This window comes from Oryctolagus cuniculus, chromosome 2 (genome assembly GCF_051225735.1).
Source record: "Oryctolagus cuniculus isolate XC-2025 breed Fujian yellow rabbit chromosome 2, ASM5122573v1, whole genome shotgun sequence".
Lineage (NCBI taxonomy): Eukaryota > Metazoa > Chordata > Mammalia > Lagomorpha > Leporidae > Oryctolagus > Oryctolagus cuniculus.
This window is the reverse complement of record NC_142868.1, coordinates 21269104-21285737: the sequence shown is the minus strand read 5'-3', so window position 1 is coordinate 21285737 and position 16634 is coordinate 21269104. Positions and strand designations below refer to the sequence as shown.

At 49.7% G+C, this 16634-nt stretch overlaps 1 protein-coding gene across 4 annotated transcripts in view; it reads right to left on the bottom strand.

Annotated features, from left to right (window-relative positions):
• RBPJ (recombination signal binding protein for immunoglobulin kappa J region) overlaps positions 1–16114 on the bottom strand; it is a 231904-nt gene extending 215790 nt beyond the window's left edge. The window contains exon 1 of one of the 4 annotated variants that reach the window (XM_008274779.5): positions 15822–16114. The gene's annotated coding sequence lies outside the window, so the exon portion shown is untranslated. The remainder of the gene's footprint in view (positions 1–15821) is intronic. The other 3 variants (XM_070068109.2, XM_070068114.2, XM_070068110.2) reach the window with 3 other exon arrangements.
• Between the last annotated feature and the right edge of the window lie 520 nt (positions 16115–16634).

Below are 16634 nucleotides of genomic sequence, written 5' to 3'. Positions count from 1 at the left end.
TAAGCGAAAGGATAACAGGTAGCACTTAAAAGGAACCCCCTTTTTCATAAACTTCACAGAGCAAGACGTAACTTCTGAATAATAAATACTTTCTCAAGTTGACTGGTTTCCAATTATTTCCTTTCAACAAGATTGAAGGAAGAACTAAGTAAAGTGCTAGATCTTTAAGAATTATTTTATGGTTTGGGCATACCATGCAGAAGGAGTTCAAAGATTTGATGGTCAGTGCTTGAATGTTTTGGTCAACAGTGAACTGCACAGACGATGGTGGTCTCATGAGATTATAAAGGGCATGACAAGTTCCTGTGGCCTAGGATTTTATTTTATTTATTTATTTTTTGACAGGCAGAGGATTTCATTTTTTAACCATGCCTTTATACTTAGATGTGTGACTACTACTGTGTTATACGTATCTACTTCTTTTCCTCTTCCTCTCTCTCTGTCACTTTCAAATCAATAAATCTTAAAAAAAAAAAAAGGAAGGACAAAGAGCATAGTCAATCAACATTGCCCTTCAGAATACTTTGCTTGATTTTACTAAACGTGACTCTTTTCTCAAAGCATTCACATGAAACACACAGAGCATTAACAAGGCCTGTTCTAATTGTTTTAGAATATTAACTTTTTTTTTTTTTGACAGGCAGAGTGGACAGTGAGAGAGAGAGACAGAGAGAAAGGTCTTCCTTTGCCGTTGGTTCACCCTCCAATGGCCACAGCGGCCAGCGCACTGCGCTGATCCGATGGCAGGAGCCAGGTACTTATCCTGGTTTCCCATGGGGTGCAGGGACTTTTAAGCCTCATAAAAACCCTATGAGGTATGTACAGATTTTCCTCCATTTAACAGATGAGCAAACGAAACAGCTAGCATAGGGTAGACGCAGGACTTCTAATTCAGTGATCTCTTTTTTTGGAAAAGGGAAGAGAATAGAGTTACTCCACTCCCTGCATCCATCACTCCAGGGGATACTCATCAGCTGCACCCCCGCCCCAACCTCCTATGCCGGAGCCGTCCCTGCTCCTGTTTCTGCAGCCAGCCCCTACCTGGCTGACTGGTGCCCGGGCTTGACTGTGGGCATCCTGAGACTAGCCTTCTGAGATGCCGGTGGAGCAGAATTTCAGTGACCTGGTGATGGACCCTGACCTTGGCGCTCTGAGTCATCCTACGGACGCCTCCCTCAGAAGCCGGGGTGGAGCCCCCGGGGAAGGCTGGGTAATTGGTATTGCAGGTCACTGGTAAAAAGCCTCAGAAACACCAGAGCATCCCAAGAAATTCTTTTTCCTGGCTTCCTCCGTACAAGCTCACATTAATTCCAATCTCAGATGTTTGCAGTGGGCAAAACGCTCCTCACGGTTCCCTTTACAATAATGAGGAAAACATTGCACCCTGATGACGCTGCGGCCGAGGAGAAAAGAAAAAAAAATGCTCTCTGCGCTCTCCTGCCCTGAGCTGCCCCCGACACAGACAGTTGTGTCCAAAGCAGGCAAGAACTTGGAGGGTGGAGGAGACCTCAGCAAGCCGGCTGCTTTGCCAAAGGAAAACCACTTTGAGAATACCACCCATCTCCTAAAAAAATAATCCCCTCTCCCTAACGCAGCTCGACCACCTAACAGTCTTCTCGGAGTATTTAGATAGCTTGGACTCCACCCCCGTGCTTTCTGGCGAGCTAGCAGGGACATGTCCGTGCAACCCTCAGAGCTGTGAACCAAATGGGGTCCACCCCACACCCTGGCCTGGGGCTGCGCGCACCAACCTGCTCTAGGGACTCACAAAGACTCTGTCCTTTGACCTACACTGGGCCAGGCTCCTCTCTGTCTCTGCTTGACTGAGCCTCCCCTTGGGCTTCCTCCTCTGTCCTTGCAGAATCTAGTGAGATCCCTGCTCAGTTGCGGATGCAAAGGTCCCTCACCCTCCCTCCTTATCACCTGGTCTGCCCGCAGCAATCCTATTGAGCCGGTTTAGATAGGAACCCCCAACCCTGCTATTTTCTCTCAGTGATTTTCCATTCTCTGCCCTCCCCCACTCTGCTCCTTGGTTATAAATCCCTACTCATCCTTGTTGGATTATGAGTTGAGTTCAAACTCACTCCCTCACTGCATGGCCTCAGTTCCTATGTCTACAGCCATGACTCTCTTCGATAAAGTTGGCCCCCGCCATCCTCTTAAAAGCTTCTTAAAAAATATTTAATTTAATTTATTTTAATTTGATTTAATTGAGGGAGGAAAGAGAGACAGCCCTCATGTATCTGCTAGTTCATTCCCCAAATGCTTGCAACAACGAGGACTGACCCAGGCTGAAGCCAGGATCTGGGAACCCAATCTGGGTTCCCCATCCAACCTAACAGGCACGCAAACATTTAGCTGTCACCTGTTGCCTCCCAGGGTGTCCATCAGCAGGAAGCTGGAATCAGGAGCAGAGCCAAGATTCGAATCAAGACATTCTAGTAAAGAACGTGGTGTCCCAACCATGTCTTTAACATTATGAACCCTGGCCCCTGCCTTGTCATCTTTAACGAGTGTTTGGAAACTTTAACTTTTTCTTTAACAGGACAACAGGATAAACCAGCATAGGCTATGAGTCTTGATAAGGAGGGCCCTGTTTTTCAAAGAGCTATGCCAGTGCCAGGTACAATGAGACAGACCTGTGGATGATTCTGTAGGCAATTATTACTGTGAACTCGAGTTCTGACCCTGTACTGTCCCCAGCCCTGTAAGAAGGAATTAAATGATAAAACATGGTAGCCGGGTGGGGTGGGGGGATTGAAGAGAAGGGAAAGGAGAGAGAATGTTCTTTGTGGGCTAAGGTTATACAGGGAGACGGCGTAGCCTTGGGGTGGGAGAATTGAGGAGGGACAAGTATTGCTGGGGTTTATGAGTTGGTCCTCATTAGTTTTGATTTGAAAGATGTAAAGCGGAGATTAAGACATTTTCCCAAGTTTCCTCTGGCTGTTTAGATTGTGCTTCTTTGGATGTTAGCTGGTGCTGATGCTGGACTGGCCGGGCAGAGTTGCAATGAGAATGAGCTTCAGAAAAAGCACGAGAGAACCCTTACTGATAATTCAAAACACGTATCCGCCGATCAGGTACCTTTCTAGGGTTTCAGAGCAGAGATGGTGAAGGGGGCACGGTAGGCTGTCTTTGTACCGCAGGAAACGGAACGGGCAGATGGAGTTCATCTACTGCAATAGCTGAATCCGAACCCCTCCCCGACCTCTGCCCTTGAAAACGGCCCATGTAACTCGTCATCAAATCAGATGAGAGAGACTCCTGCCTTCAGTGTTCTGCCTTGTAGATTTTCAATAGATGCCTATTCATGAGGAATTACAGCTTAAAATTTAAATTTAAATGCATGTTTGTTGAAGTGAAAGTGCCCTAAAATGGCTTAGACTGAGTGTAATAAATTAAAAATTCATGCAACGGAAGATGACCCAAGTGCTTGGGCCCCTGCCACCCATGTGGGAGACCCGGATGGAGTTCCAGGCTCCTGGTTTCAGCCTGGCTCATGTCACTGTTGTGGCCTTTGGGGAGTGAACCAGCAGGTGGAAGATCTCTCTCTTTCTCTCCCTCTCTCTCTGTAACTCTGCCTTTCAAATATATAAAATAAATCTTTAAAAAAGTTAAAAAATAAAAATTCAAGCATATTTTGAACTTTTAAGTGAGTTCAAAAATACATATGGAATATCTGAGCAGTAGTTTTAAAAATAAGGTTGAACAAATGTATTTTTATGAAATCCTTCCAACAGGGTAAAGCTCTCTTTGCCTCTCCCGCCACGTTCAGCTTTAAAAGGAGCTTTTACAGTGTTTGTTTCTTCATTAAACGACTATTTGGGGCCTCACCCTATGCAGAGCAGTATGTCTAATTTGGTGAAATGCTAGGTGGTGACTGCTGACTAGAGCCCCCATAGGAAACAAAGGATTTTCACATGAATTATCTCGCTAGAGCCACACAGTGCAGATGAGTTGCAGATTTTCTGCTTTTTTAGTGAAAGAAGGTGCAAAGTGCCTAAGTGCCTCGCTTAGGGTTCCACATGCAGTAGCAAGTGTGGAGGCAGCATTTGAACTTGAGCCTGCATCAACCTGCATTTTGGGCTGAATCACCATCCCCTCCCTCTCCCCTCCCTTTCCTAGGTCGAAGGCTGAACCCTCAGTACCACCGAATGTGAGTGTTTGCCTGTGCAGCCTTTAAGGAGGTGTGAGCCCATTAGGGTGGGCCCTAACCCAGCCTGCCTGGTGCCGTTATAAGAGGAGGCAGAGACACCCCGGGCACACCTGCACAGAGGAAAGGTCACATGAGGACACAGCCAGAAGTAGCCATCGGCCAGCCGAGGAGAGAGGCTGCAGAGGAAGCCTGCCGACCCTTAGAGTTCAGACTTTGTCTCAAAGTGCGAGAAGGTAACTTTCTCTTGTTTACGTCGCTATCGGTGATATTTTGTTTCGGCAGCATACACCGCTGCACCTGCGTACACCACCACACCTGTCGCACTCTAGTACTGGAAAAGCCAGTTGTGCCCATTGATCCAGAGTCCAGTCCCTTAGGGTGAGCGTTCCTAACCCCCAAATCCCAAATCCCAAATGCTTCAAAATCCGAAAAGTTGTGAGCACCGACCTGATGCCACAAGTGGAAAATTCCACTCCTAACCTCACATGATGGATCACCGTGACAATTCAGGGGCACGCCAAGTGTCGTATGAAGTCCCTTTCTGGTTGTGTGTACAGGGTACCTCCTAAGGTTCGTGGAGAATGTGCAGTATCTTTTAATTCCATTGTCCATGAACTTTTGAAAGTACCCCCATAATAAGGTATACATGAAACATAAATGGATAGTATGTTTAGAATTAATATTACTCAGCTGTAAAAAAGAATGAAATCCTGACATTTGCAACAAAATGGATGTAACTGGAGATCAGTATGGTAACAGAAATAAGCCAGATCCGGAAAGACAAACATCACAGGTTTTCTATTTGTGGGAGGTAACATAGAAAGAATATTAAAATTATGTGGATGTCATTCATTTGGGATTTAGCTGTAAATATTGCTTCACTGAGTCACATGATGGAAATGATGATACATCTTGTTTCTTCATGTTAAGAAAATAAATGGGGGCTAGGGAGGACTCTCGGGGTGCTGGTACCACTTTGTTCTTAATCTGATTGTTGGTTCTAAGTGTGCACAGAGCGGGCCAGTGTTGTGGCATAGTGAGTAAAGCCACCACCTGTGACACTAGCATCCCATAAGCGAACCAGTTCGAGTCCCAGCTGCCCCACTTCTGATCCTGCTCCCTGCTAATGCCCCTGGAGAAAGCATCAGAAGATGGCCCAAGTGCCTGGGCCCCTGCACCCATGTGGGAGACCTGGCAGAAGCTCCTGGCTCCTGGCTCCTGGCTTCTGACTAGCCCAGCTCCGGCCATTGCTGCCACTTTGGGGAGTGAACCAGCAAATGGAAGACCTCTCTCTCTGCCTCTCCCTCTCTCTGTCTTTCCCTTTCTCTCTGTGACTATGCCTTTCAACTAAATAAATCTTAAAAAAAAAAAAAGTGTGCATAGAGGACAAACAAACTCATTTATCTGTATACTTACATGCATTTCCTGGTATGTGTACTGTATTTAAATGTTTAAATAATATGGAAAAAAAAGAGAATTGGGTTCCACCCCCAAGATATCTCATGAATGTGTGAATAGTCCAAAATTAAAAAAAAAAAAAACAAACTGTATGGAGCCTTTCTGGTCCTGAGCTGGACTTTGTACTCCGACTCTGCCTCCAAATCATTATCTCAACCCTCTTTATCGGGACTTTTACAGCCTTGGGGTCATCCGTTCTCCTTTGCTGCTGCTTCCTTCCTGCCTGCACAATTTTTCAGGGGGTTCCAGGATCTTCAAAGCCCAGAGCAAATGCCACCGTCCTCCCGACCTTCCCCGTTCACTCTGCTTCTCGTGATTTCTTGCTTGAGGTTGGGAGAAAATACAGCCTCTGGAGGCCGATGAGCTGGGTTTGAATGCCCGCTCCTTAGGAGCTCTGTGACTTTAGGGAAGCTCTTTAAATCTCCTAAGCCTTACCGCCTCCATCCCATAATACTGACTTTGGGCGAATAAACAGGCTAACACCTATAAGGCCCCTAGTGAGTGTCCCTCCGTCTCTGAGGTTGTGAGTATCCCATGTTCTTACTAGTCAAACGGCTTTATGTCTTTAATAATTCTTACTATCATGTAATTCTTTTTCTTACTTCTTAAACTTTTCATAATATTCTGTCTGTCCCAATCTAAGAACATGGAGTCTCCTTACAATAAACGTGATGCATGGGGGCCGGCATTGTGGCATAGTGGGTGAAGCCGCTGTCTGGACTTCCAATTTCTCTGTATAAGCTGCTCATTTATGGTGTTTTATTATAGCCGCACAAGCAACTGAGATGGGCCCAACACCACCCCTTCCCTAAGATCTGAATACTTGTATCATATACACAGCTGAGTGATCAGGTTCATGGTCAACGTTTCACAGACTTCACGTGACCCTAGAAGTCTGTGCAGGAGTTGGACCCCATCTGAGCCTTGAGCCACTTCTGTTCCTTGTGGGGGCTCCGGCCACACTGGTGACCTGGAGACACCTCTCTTCCCAGAGGAGCCCTCACAAAGCTTTCCAAAGACAACAATACAGAGAAAGCACCCCTCCTCCTGCCAAAATGCAGCCAGCCCTCAAGCGGAAGACGATGGCCGGCCCCCGTGCCACACCACTGATGCTTTCAAGACATCTGCCATTGAAGGGAGGGAGAGGAGCAGCCGCCTGCCCGCCTGCCACCTCCACCGGCGGTTGCCTTTGCTTTTTGCACCACTGGGTGTCGGGGCTCTGGTTACAGGCTGCCCCCTTGCTGCTCCACCCGGCAGGCAGCACGTGGGGCCCAGGCACAAGAGGGGAGAAGGACCCTTTAAAGCTGCACCTCGGCCTTGGCCTCCAGACCCAATCCTCCGAAATGTGGGCTTATGTAACTTATTTGTTTATTTTTAAGCAAGCCCCGTCCAAGTTGAGAACACTTAAGACTCCCTTTAAGAGGAAATTTGGAACCCAACAGTATCATTAACTAAATCAGCAAGCAATGGTTCTGTAAAAATACCAAGCGGCGCAGTTCAGAGGCCTTTTATCGTTGTGTTGCAGGCGGAATTACATTGTGGGCTGGTTTCTCTGAAAATTGTTCCTGGTGTTTTGCCTCTCTCTCTCTCTCTCTCTCTCTCTCTCTCTCTCTCTCTCTCTCTCTCCCATAGCCTGAGTCTAACAGCAACCTCCTGTACTTGCAAGGGAATCTCAGGATCCTTGCTCTAACTGATCCCAGAGGTTTCTCAAAACGTTGTGTGGCTGCATGGCGGGCCCTCGGTGCTCTCCCTGGAGGAGGGTGAAGATAAGACACGCGCTTTGGGGTCAGAGCACATGCCGTTTTCCATTAGAGTCCAGCCTTGGGGGGGGGGGGGCAGGTGCAAGGTTGCCTGCAGATGTGTGTGAGGGCGCCGTTCACGGCGAGGCTATTTCTGTTAGGGAGAATAACGGACATGTTCAGGAGGGGAGAGTTAAATACGCGATGGCCGTTTCAGCGTGTTCATTGCAGTCATCAAAGCCATAGAGCCTTTGAAGCGTTCATGATTTGTTAGGTTAGAAAGGGAAGTGGGGCACAGTCGCCACGATGTAAGAGCTCCATCACGCTCATGGCGTGCACAGAGACTCGAAAGAGATTTCCGAAGCTCTGTTTCCGTGCCACGACACCGGGGTCGTCACTTTGCTCTTCTTACAGTTTTTAGCATTTGAAAACCTTTGTACAATGAGCATTTATGCTTTGATGGTCAGAAAATAAAGGAAATGGGGGTAAGACAGCTGTTGCTGGTGGCAGATTTTCTTTTTTTTTTTTTAATTAAAAAAAATTTTTTTTTGACAGGCAGAGAGGACAGTGAGAGAGAGACAAAGAGAAAGGTCTTCCTTTTGCCGTTGGTTCACTCTCCAATGGCCGCCGCGGCCAGCACACCGTGCTGATCTGAAGCCAGGAGCCAGGTGCTTCTCCTGGTCTCCCATGGGGTGCAGGGCCCAAGCACTTGGGCCATCCTCCACTGCACTCCCTGCCCACAGCAGAGAGCTGGCCTGGAAGAGGGGAAACCGGGACAGAATCCGGCGCCCTGACCGGGACTAGAACCCGGTGTGCCGGCGCCGCAGGTGGGGGATTAGCCTAGTGAGCCACGGCACCGGCCCAAGCAGATTTTCTTTCGATGTCAGTTTCCTTGCTCCACTTCCCTCCCCTCTCCCGTGGCTCCTCCAGGAGAGGCCGAGATGTTCCCCTAGGCACAGAGCCCCAGCAGTTCTCCGTGTGGCCCAGGGCAGCCAGGGGCTGCGTGTATCCCAGGCGGATCCCTGTGTGCAAACCCACAGACCTTCCCAAGTCTGAGAAGGAGGACTGGGATTTGGAACCCCATCTTCCATCAAGAGAAAAGTTCCCAGGGACCCCCGTACCCCTCTAGGATAACGCAAGCTGGAGCCCAGACGGATTTCTTCCGGGTCTGGTGAGGTGGCCCGGTTCAAGCAAGGCAACTGGGCTGTGCAGGCTGAGTTTGAAGGCCGGCCAGCCAAGAGAGAGGCCTGGCTCGCTGCTGGGGCCGGCCAGTTCCTTCACTCCTGTGGGTTTCCTTCGTGTGCTAATGACTGCAACATGACTCGAAGCTTCTTTTGGAGCTGTGTCCCATGACCTCACGTAGCACAGCCTGTACACTGGGGGTGAAGTGCTCCCTGCAGGCGCCGAAGGGGAGTGTTGGAGGGGACTTGAGACCGGAGTGGGAAATGAGCCTCTTCTTAGGGGAGATAATAGTCATGGAGAAGTGTTTAGCTACCAAGTGTGGCGAGAGCTCAATTCCATCGCTGTGGACTGATTATCTCTGCTGTGAGATAGGCACCTGAGAACCTCCCCAACCTCCTTAGAGAGTGCCTCAGTGTCCTCCATATGCACCTGTCTATTCCTTGAGTTTAACGCTTGGATTCGGGGTGGGGTGGACATCTGTAAAGACCTTGGAAACCATGTCCCTTGCTGTGTGCCCTTAACACACACACACAGTGCTTACTCCATCTGGTGGTGTTGAGGGTGGGGGTTGGGGAGAGTGACAGCACAGGGCCAAGTGGGGCCAGGATGGAGACGCTGACCCCAGGGAAACCCCTTCTAGGCCCCGTTCTTCCACCGGCCTCAGACAACAGGGACTTTCCTGGAGGTGAATTTTCTTTTCGAATGAACTGGGGGTGGTGGGTGCCCCAGAGATCTCAGGGCAATGCCAGGGGAACCTGGGGAGGAGCCCATGTGGATCTCTCTGCTCCTTCCTCTGGTTTTCTGTTCCCTGCTTCCTCCCTGCCTCCTCCTCCCATCTACCCCCTCAACCCCCACCCCACTGGAATCCCCTCTAGCTTAAGCCTCCCTCGGTGTGTGGGGCGGAGGCGGACAGGTGGCGGGCTGCTCTCGAGCCTCTGTGGGCATCATGAGCTGTCAGGGCGCCCTTGGAACCTCAGCGTGTCATTTTCCTGCTCTGAACCTCTGAATTCCAGGCGCGGAGCTCAGCTGTTGTCGGCTTCAGGGAGTTTTTTCCACCAGGATTGCAATGTGGGCCAGGACCACGCGGGTCTGCATAAGGCACGCTCCGTGCCCTGCGGTTCTACTCTCCCTCCAGTCCAGGCTGGAGAAGACGGGGGCCTCTGCCCAGAGCCGCAAAGTTTCGGATTTCATTACAGCGAGAAAACACCCGGAGGGAGCCCATGGCACACTCCCCGCATTTCCTGCTCTCCTCTCGGCAGTGTCTTTTCTCCATATCCCCTTCCTTTTATTATTTACCAGTCTTCTTTAAGTGGATTCACCTTCTAAAATTTCTTATTTATTTTTAGGCAGTGATATCTCTGAAATCTAGGCTTTGGTGTATGATAAAGTGCATTTCTCTCCTAAAACAGGGAGATAAACATATGCTATTCCAGTTTTAAAAAATGCTCACTTCCGCATCACTCCTGCATGCGGTTGTCTGAAGTGCGCGTCCTCACCTGGCCTTGCTGTTAACAGGGGCCTGGCCGGGGTGAGAATGTGACTCCACGTCAGGCCCTGGACTCAGGACAGTGCGTGCGTTAGCTCATCAGTCTTCCCAGGAGCTCTGTAAGGAATGTATTATCAGTGGCCCCATTTCACAGATAAGGAAACTGACTCAGAGAGGCAAGGGTCATATCGCTAGCAAGTGAAACCCAGATTCCAATCTCAACAGTCTGAGCTCATAATCCATACAGCCATCTCTCTCTCTCTCTCTCTCTCTCTCTCTCTCTCTCCCCCACTTCTTGGAGCAAAGGAGCACAGGTACAGATACCACCATTTGCCAGGAAGCCAGCCCACCAGCCAGCATCATGTTAAAGGAGGACTTGATTCAGAACTTAGTGGGAAGAGCGTCTCTCCCAATGCATGTGGTCCCCACCTTGCAGAGGGGCTGGATTCCAAAGGTTCATTTCAAAGCGTTTTCCCAGGACGCCTCTCCGGGGCTGCCGGTGGTGCTGCGTACACACCTCTCCTATCTCACCACATTGTCTCTCACATTGTCTCAGCCCTCCCCAGGCCAGGGAACCTGCCCTAGTTATTCTGATAGCCCGGCACTTAGTGCCCAGCCCACGGAGACATGGAGTATACATGCGTGCTATTAAATGACAAGTCGTTTGTTTGGAACTCAGCACGCATTCCCCCCAAGAGCAATGCATTACAAATGAGAGTGGAAGCCTTGTGTTTCCAACCAGCCCACAGAAGTTTATTTAACCCATTGCATGGCCTCCCGCGAGCACTCAGAAGTTTTCTGGAGCTGTGGGTGGGACAAGAAGTGGGTGGGGAGAGAGATAGGAATCTTTCTTCTGCTTTGCAGGGTGTAGGGCAAGACCGAGCTGACACTGTACACGGGTCAGAGTTCATCTCTGAGTCCCTTCAAACTGTCCTCTTCCCTTTATCTCCCGACTGTGTCGTCGCTGTCTCGGATCCCAGTGAGATCCTTAGCCTCAATTGTTGCTCCTCTCATCAAAGTTCCCCTTTCCTGGGTGAAACCGATTTTCAGCGGGAAAAGCATCTGTTGGAGTTAATTCTTGCTAACTTGTGAATGATTGCCCCTGAAGTCCCTTTACCCACTCCGCACCCTGACGGCGGGCTCAGGACTGCTGATAGCACAGTAGTTAACATTGCGACTCTGAGACAGAGCTGGATTTGAATTCTGGTTCTCTCTCCAAGTCCTGGGCCTAGATAAATAATAGATCTCCTAAACCCAGTTCTCTCATCTGTAAAATGGGAGTAATTGCAGTTACGAAGAGAATTTGGCATTTAGCAGCATTACCATATGTCAGGCACAGTACTAAGGACTTCTACTGGTTGATTTGCTTTGTTTTCACATCAGCCCCATGAGGTAGATATTCTTAACTCACAAAGGAGGGCGACATTCCAAAAGCGATTTCTAACAGCAAATGCAAATGAATTATCTCTAATTTTCTGCCTTCTGTCTATTCGAAAGCCTTCCAGGCTAGACCGCAACACCGACAAGATTCCTGGCAGCATGGATAGGAGGGGACAGTCCCTCCTGGGGGTTGCAGAGCCGGGGCTGCTGTCAGATCACCCATGAGTGGCCAGTCCGTTCCCTTACCTGGTTCCGGTTTCCACAATTTCCTCCCCTCCCCAGCCTCTGAATGTGCGGAATCTGCAAGTGGTCCAAGTTGTTTGCTGTCCCCTTTCTTTTCAGAATTTTTTTTGCACACAGCCCCTGGCAGCTGCGGGTGGCGGCAGCTGTTGGCCTGTATGGGACCTCTGTCGTCTGCGAGTCAGCGCCTGTGTGTATGCAGCACAGCTACCACCTGGCAAGACATTTCGTTCCATGTGTGTGGTTGCAATGTTTCCTGGGATGAGCTCATGAATGCAGGAGGATGCAGGGGACCATGGCAGGATGCTGCTCCCCAGCCCCTCACTGCGCTCAGCCTTGCAGCCAGACATTCTGGGGGCAGCGCTAGCCTCCGGCTTCGCAGGGGGCTCTGAGAGCCCATGGAGGGTATGCATGGGAGCAGACCCCACGGTGCAGTCACGGAAAGCAGCGACTGTGCCCAGGGCAGAAGGCGGGTGGCAGGCTCGCAGGGGGTGTCACACTTCACCCCTCTGGACTTGGGTTTCCTTTTTGTCCAGAGAGGAGGCTGCACTGCACTCTCTCTGCTCCCTTTGAGCTCCGAGGGTCTCTGACAAGCTCGCTGACACAGGGAGCTGCTCAGTCCTTGTAACCTTGTCACCTGGGCGTGGGTGGTCTGTGACGACCTGTTCAGAGCGTTCCTCTCCCTTCGCATGGAGAACTTCTCTCTTACGTGAACTATACATTCCTTGTTGTAATTTGAGATTCTGCGGCTGTTCTTAGGCCTTCCCAACATTTGGATGGCGTTCTGCCCTGTATCCCTATCGCAGGGCTATGTTGTTCGTGGGGTAGGGGCGTTTCTATTTGAATCTAGAGGATTTGTTTCCAGAGAATTAGTAGCTGTAATTTTCTATCTTTAAAGAATATTTATATCTAAGGAGATTTTTATGAATTTTGACATAAAAACAGGAAGGAAAATTGGACTCATTTTTCCATGTGAAGGGAGGCAGGATGGACCACATCAAACACCTTTGACAAGATCTCACAGATGGGGGCTGGCGCCTGCAGTGCCGGCATCTCATATGGGTACCGAATCAAGGAGTCCCGACTGCTCCACTTCCGAGCCAGCTCTCTGCTGTGACCTGGCAAAGCAGTAGAAGATGACCCAAGTGCTTGGGCCCCTGCACCCGCGTGGGAGACCCTGAGGAAGCTCCTGGCTCCTGACTTCAGATCGGCTCAGCTTGGGCCATTGAGGCCAACTGGGGAGTGAACCAGGGGATAGAAGACCTCTCTATCTCTCTCTCCTTCTCTCTCTGTGTAATTCTGACTTTCAAATAAATACATAAATCTTCTTTTTTTAAAGATCTCACTGTTACTAGGTGAGGAGTCGTGACCCAGACCCAGGTCCTTAACTCAAGCCAGGAAACCATGTATGAGAGGACTTCAAAAAGTGGCTTAAAAGATAAGTTTGTTTTGTGCCCAAATAGTTTTGGAATCTTTGCATGTTTTTTCCATAGTTCATATCCTACATAAACTTGTTGAAGACACCTGGTATTGATAGAAACTATCACTTGCACCACCCAAAACAGCAGCTACCCTTCCCGAGTTTCTGCTACATCCCAGGCGCCTTACCTAGAAGTGCCTCTAAACCTTACAGCAACTGCGGAAGCGAAGTATTACCATTCTCAGCGCAGAGATGGGAAGAGTCGCTGTGTGGTGAGATGAGGCGCTTGCCTGATGGCTAATTTGTGTCCAAGGCAAAATTTAGACCTAAGCCCATTCTTTGGGTGGTGCTACCTCTTGCATGAAAACTGGTATAGCTTAACCTTCGGGAATGTTTAGGGTCCCACGAATTCCGGTTCCATAAAATCCCAGCTAACAAAAGTTAGTAGTTGGTCAAGTCACACAGAGGCAACCTACACCTCTCACACCTGCCCTTATGTTTTCCTGTCATGGGGCCAGTGCTGTGGCGTAGCAGGTAAAGCCTCTGCCTGCAATGCCAGCATCCCATATGGGTGCTGGAGAGTCCTGGCTGCTCCACTTCTGATCCAGCTCTCGGCTATGGCCTGGGAAAAGCAGCCAAAGATGGTCCAAGTCCTTGGGTCCTGCACCCACATGGGAAAACCAGAAGAAACTCCTGGATCCTGGCTCTGGCATGGTCCAGTCCTGGCCTTTGTGGTCAAATGGGGAGTGAATGAGAAGATGGAAGGTCTCTCTCTGTGTCTGTCTCTCCCTCTCACTCTGTTACTCTGCCTCTCAAATAACTAAAAAAAAAAAATTCAAAAAATTAGTTATGCCTCATTCTGCTTCTTGGACTTTCTTTTCTAGATTTCATTTTCTATTTTTAAAATGACGACTCAAAGTGATGACTTAACACGCTGTGCCACAGTACTGACCCTTAATTTCCATTTTTACAGCATTTTGTTCTAGGCCCTCTCAAAATGCCTCCCCTTCAACTCTAAGAGACAAGCATTTAAAGTGGGTATGGGGCCGGCGCCGCGGCTCAACAGCCTAATCCTTCGCCTGCGGCACCGGCACACCGGGTTCTAGTCCCGGTTGGGGCGCCGGATTCTGTCCCGGTTGCCCCTCTTCCAGGCCAGCTCTCTGCTGTGGCCCGGGAGTGCAGTCGAGGATGGCCCAGGTGCTTGGGCCCTGCACCCCATGGGAGACCAGGAGGAAGTACCTGGCTCCTCGCTTTGGATCGGCGCTGTGCGCCGGCGCACTGGCCACGGCCGCAATTGGGAGGGTGAACCAATGGCAAAAAGAAGACCTTTCTCTCTGTCTCTCTCTCTCACTGTCCACGCTGACTGTCAAATAAATAAATAAAGTGGGTATGGGGCTCTTCATTCGAATTTGATGATGTGCAATGGAAGAATGGGAGGATTCTAGCTTCTCCCCGGTTTGCCTAACCCAGATGATTCACATATCCAAGACCGTTTTGTAATCATTCCTAATCCATTTTTCTGGAGCTAACCTTTGCCATTGTATGTGTTTAATTTATATTCTTTTTTTTTCCCATGGAAAAACCCTCTTGTTTATTTGATTCAACAAAAATAAAATAAGCTGCATAGGAACAATTTTAAAGTCCTGAGAGACGGCAACTTTGTTTTGCGGCTTCGGTAGCTGATACAGCATCTCCTTGCCACCCCACCCAGCCTTCTCTGTGGACCGCAACAATGCATTCAGAAGCCTGTTAGCGAATACAGGAGTTTTTGAACACTTTCCCACTGGTTCTCGCCTGCTCATTGCCCGTCATGCCTGTGGCTACAACAATAACCATCATGATGCAAAATGCAAAAGGAAAATCCCAAGAGGAAAAACAGAAATGAAAACCAACACCAAACAAACAAAAACCCACTTTTGCCTAAAGGTTTGGGGTGAAGTCTTCATTCCCCACCCAGTAGCAAGAGGCAGCTAGCACCCTGGGCGTCCACAGCAGGCACTGTCACTCGGCTGGTGCCTACGCCCTGAATCACATCTGCCCTTGCACAACTAACACAACTTTAAGGTTTTCTATGATAATTCATGTTCTTAAACTCTCTAACTTCATTCCCAAAGCCCTGCTCTGGGGGCCAGAGCCCAGAGCTTAGAAACCAGTTGCCTTGTTTCCCAAGTACCCAGTATACAGCAGGTGCTTAGCAGTTGGGTATTGAATGGATGTATGCATGCATGAATGAAGGCATGGATGAGTACCGCTCTTGTTTCTCAATTAGATGGACCACTTGGCAGACAAGCAGTACCCAGCATGATACTTTGAGAGAGCAGCCTGCTTCCATATCAGCAAGCAACCTGACCAATGTCACCTGCCAACAGATACATTATTTAAAAAGACAGCATCTAGCATTGTAAACTCCGAAAGCCACCATGGGTGCCTTTGATTCTAGAAAATTCTTTGTGGTTCTCTGCAGGGCTGAGCAAAAGTAACTACGGGGCTGGAAAGATGTGAGGAGGCGTGAAGGGGCCCAAGAGACTGAGCAGAGCTCACGGCACAGACAGCTCTGCCTTTACAGCCCGGGCTCACTCTGCAACTGCATCATCTGTGGCCTCCCTGGACCCACGGCAGCGTGACCAGGACCTGGCCCGGACGAGATGTCAAGGGCAGAGTTGGTAGCAAGGGTCATAAGCTACTTTGTTGTAAGTCGCGAGCTAAAGCAAGCTCAGGAGTGGCGCGGGCACCATGATGTGACATGGAGCCTTTACTCACCTCAACACTGCTGGGTGGAGCAGTCCGATCATCGCAGAGAGAAGCCCTCGGGGGTGCAGGTTCTCCTTGGGGCTCTGTAGAAAGAGTTCGTCTGTTCCCTCCGGGGGCTGACAGTTGCTTAGCCTGCCAGCAGGGGAAGTGAAAGTGTCAAAACAAAGAGGAAGAAATTCAACATTCTCTCCAAGGGGAGAAACGCAGACATAGCCTTTTTTCTTTGATGGGGGCGGGGGGGGGGGGCAGTGTGAGTTCGGAAGCGCTTTGATTATGGATGGCTCTGTGTGCAGGCAAATGAGAGTGAAGCTTTCTCGCTTCTTGTTTTTCCTTAGTGCATCCTGAAATCCGAGACCTGAGCTGTACCTAAGAGCAGCCAGGGAAACAAATCACAGAGGGGAAAAGGATGATGAGGGGGCCACCGCTGCTTCGCTTAACTGGATTGTGCTTCTGAAAAGTATTATAACTGGCCGGCGCTGCAGCTCAATAGGCTAATCCTCCGGCTGCGGCGCCAGCACCCCGGGTTCTAGGGGTTCTAGTCCCAGTCGGGGCGCCGAATCCTGTTCCCGTCTCTCCTCTTCCTGTCCAGCTCTCTGCTGTGGCCCAGGAGTGCAGTGGAGGATGGTCCAAGTCCTTGGGCCCTGCACCCGCATGGGAGACCAGGAGAAGCACCTGGCTCCTGGCTTCAGATCAGTGTGGTGCGCCGGTAGAGGGACATTGAGAGAGAGTCAGAGATTTGGTGATTCACTCCCCAAGCAACTACAACAATGGAGCTGGGCCAGCCTGAAACCAGGGGCTGTAACCTCTGTCCAGGTCTTCCGT